The sequence below is a fragment of the Chiloscyllium plagiosum genome, chromosome 20 (genome assembly GCF_004010195.1).
Source record: "Chiloscyllium plagiosum isolate BGI_BamShark_2017 chromosome 20, ASM401019v2, whole genome shotgun sequence".
NCBI lineage: Eukaryota > Metazoa > Chordata > Chondrichthyes > Orectolobiformes > Hemiscylliidae > Chiloscyllium > Chiloscyllium plagiosum.
Window position 1 is genome coordinate 22653736 of NC_057729.1, and position 3425 is coordinate 22657160.

Below are 3425 nucleotides of genomic sequence, written 5' to 3' on the forward strand. Positions count from 1 at the left end.
GAGATGTGTTGGAGGGCATCTTTAACCACGTGGGAAGGGAAATTGCGGTCTCTAAAGAAGGAGGCCATCTGGTGTGTTCTGTGGTGGAACTGGTCCTCCTGGGAGCAGATACGGCGGAGGCGGAGGAATTGGGAATACGGGATGGCATTTTTGCAGGAGGTAGGGTGGGAAGAGGTGTAATCCAGGTAGCTGTGGGAGTCGGTGAGTTTGTAAAAAATGTCAGTGTCAAGTCAGTCGTCATTAATGGAGATGGAGAGGTCCAGGAATGGGAGGGAGGTGTCAGAGATGGTCCAGGTAAATTTAAGGTCAGGGTGGAATGTGTTGGTAAAGTTGATGAATTGCTCAAACTCCTCGCAGGAGCACGAGGTGGCACCAATGCCGTCATCAATGCAGCGGAGGAAGAGATGGGGAGTGGTGCCTGTGTAATTACGGAAGATCAACAGTTGTATGTAGCCAACAAAGAGACAGGCATAGCTGGGGCCCATATGTGTGCCCATGGTTACCCCTTTGGTCTGGAGGAAGTGAGAGGATTCGAAGGAGAAATTGTTAATGGTGAGGACTAGTTCGGCCAAACAAATGAGAGTGTCGGTGGAAGGGTACTGATGGGGACGTCTGGAGAGGAGAAAACGGAGGGCTTGGAGGCCCTGGTCATGGCGGATGGAGGTGTAGAGGGATTGGATATGCATGGTGAAGATGAGGCGCCGGGGGCTGGGGAAACGGAGGTCTTGGAGGAGGTGGAAGGCGTGGGTGGTGTCTCGAACATATGTGGGGAGTTCCTGGACTTGGTGGGATAGGACAGTGTCGAGGTAGGTAGAGATGAGTTCAGTGGGGCAGGAGCATGCTGAGACAATGGGTCGGCCAGGGTGGTCAGGCTTGTGGATCTTGGGAAGGAGGTAGAACTGGGCAGTGCGGGGTTCCCGGACTATGAGGTTGGAAGCTGTGATCTCCTGAGGTGATGAGGTTCTGTATGGTCTGGGAGATGATGGTTTGGTGATGGGGAGTGGGGTCATGGTTGAGGGGGCAGTAGGAAGAGGTGTCCTCGAGTTGACGTTTGGTTTCAGCGGTGTAGAGGTCAGTGCGCCAGACTACCACTTCGCCCCCTTTATCCGCTGGCTTGATGGTGAGGTCAGGATTGGAGCAGAGGGATTCCGGGGCTGCGTGTTGTGAGGGTGAGAGGTTGGAGTGGGGGAGGGGTGGCGCTGGTGGGGGGTGGTTAATGTCCCGGCGGCAGTTGGAAATGAAGAGGTCGAGGGCAGGTAATAGGCCAGCGCGGGGTGTCCAGGTGGATGCAGTGTGTTGGAGGTGGGCAAAGGGGTCCTCAGAAGGTGGGCGGGAATCTTGATTCTGAAAGTAATCTCGGAGGTGGAGGCGACGGAAGAATTGTTCGACGTCATGGCGTGTATTAAATTAATTGATGCGTGGACAGAGGGGAATGCAGGTGAGTCCTTTGCTGAGGACTGATCTTTCGGTTCTCAGTGAGGGCGAGGTCTGGAGGGATGGTGAAAACTCGGCAGGGCTGGGAGCTGGGATCTGGTGTGGGTGTGGAGCTGGGAGGGAGTGCAGAATCTGTAACTGGAGTGGATGTGATGGTGGAGGAAATGGGGGTGGAGTCATGAGCAGGGGTAATGTTTGGAAGTGGTGGTGACCATGGCAGTAGGGGTGGCGGAAGTCACTGAGCGTGTGGCATCAGCGATGATGTGAGGGGCGGAAGTGATGTCACGTGTGATGCATGAGGAATTGTGAGGGGCGGAAGTTGTCAATCACTCCCACAACTGCTTCCGCCCCTCACAATTCCTCATGCATCACATGTGACATCACTTCCGCCCCTCACATCATCGCTGATGCCACACGCTCAGTGACTTCTGCCACTCCTACTGCCATGGTCACCACCATTTCCACCCCAACCAGCGCCACATCTTCTGCCTCGGAACACTTCAACCCCAGGGCATCAATGTGGACTTCAACAGTTTCCTCATTTCCCCTTCCCCACCTCACCTCAGTTCCAAACTTCCAGCTCAGCACTGTCCTCATGACTTGTCCAGACTTGTCCTACCTGCCTATCTGCTTTTCCACCTATCCACTCCACCCTCTCCTCCCTGACCTATCATCTTCATCCCATCCCCCACTCACCTATTCTACTCTATGCTACGTTCTCCCCATGCCCACCCTCCTCTAGCTTATCTCTCCACGCTTCAGGCTCTCTGCCTTTATTCCTGATGAAGGGTTTTTGCCCGAAACTTCGATTTCACTGCTCCTTGGATGCTGGCTGAACTGCTGTGCTCTTCCAGCACCACTAATCCAGAATCTGGTTTCCAGCATCTGCAGTCATTGTTTTTACCTCACAGAGGAGAGGGGCCAGCAAGAGGTCATTGGAACCAATGATATAGGAAGGGAAAAGGTTGAGACTCTGAAGGGAGATTACAGAGAGTTAGGCAGAAATTTAAAAAAGGAGGTCCTCAGGAGTAGGAATATCTGGATTACTCCCAGTGCTATGAGCTAGTGAGGGCAGGAATAGGAGGATAGAGCAGATGAATGCATGGCTGAGGAGCTGGTGTATGGGAGAAAGATTCACATTTTTGGATCATTGGAATCTCTTTTGTGGTAGAAGTGACCTGTACAAGAAGGACAGATTGCACTTAAGTTGGAAGGGGACTGATATACTGGCAGGGAAATTTGCTAGAACTGTTTGGGAGGATTTAAACTAGTAAGGTGGGGGTGGGGGTGGGGATGGGACCCAGGGAGATAGTGAGGAAAGAGATCGATCTGAGACGGAGACAGCTGAGAACAGAGGTGAGTCAAACAGTCAGGGCAGGCAGGGACAAGGTAGGACTAATAAATTAAACTTCATTTAATTCAATGCAAGGGGCTTAACAGAGAAGGCAGATGAACTCAGGGCTTGGTTAGGAACATGGGACTAGGATATCATAGCAATTACAGAAACATGGCTCAGGGATGGACAGGACTGGCAATTTAATGTTCCAGGATACAAATGCTACAGGAAGGATAGAAAGGGAGGCAAGAGAGGAGGGGGAGTGGCATTTTTGATAAGGGATAGCATACAGCTGTGCTGAGGGAAGATATTCCCGCAAATACATCCAGGGAAGTTATTTGGATGGAAATGAGAAATAAGAAAGGGATGATCACCTTATTGGGATTGTATTATAGACCCCTAATAGTCAGAGGGAAATTGAGAAACAAATTTGTAAGGAGATCTCAGCTATCTGTAAGAATAATAGGGTAGTTGTGGTAGGGGATTTTAGCTTTCCAAGTATCGACTGGGACTGCCAGAGTGTTAAAGGTTTAGATGGAGAGGAATTTCTTAAAAGCATACAAGACAATTTTCTGATACAGTATGTGGATGTACCTACTAGAGAAGGTGTAAAACTTGACCTACTCTTGGGAAATAAGGCAGGGCAGGTGACTGA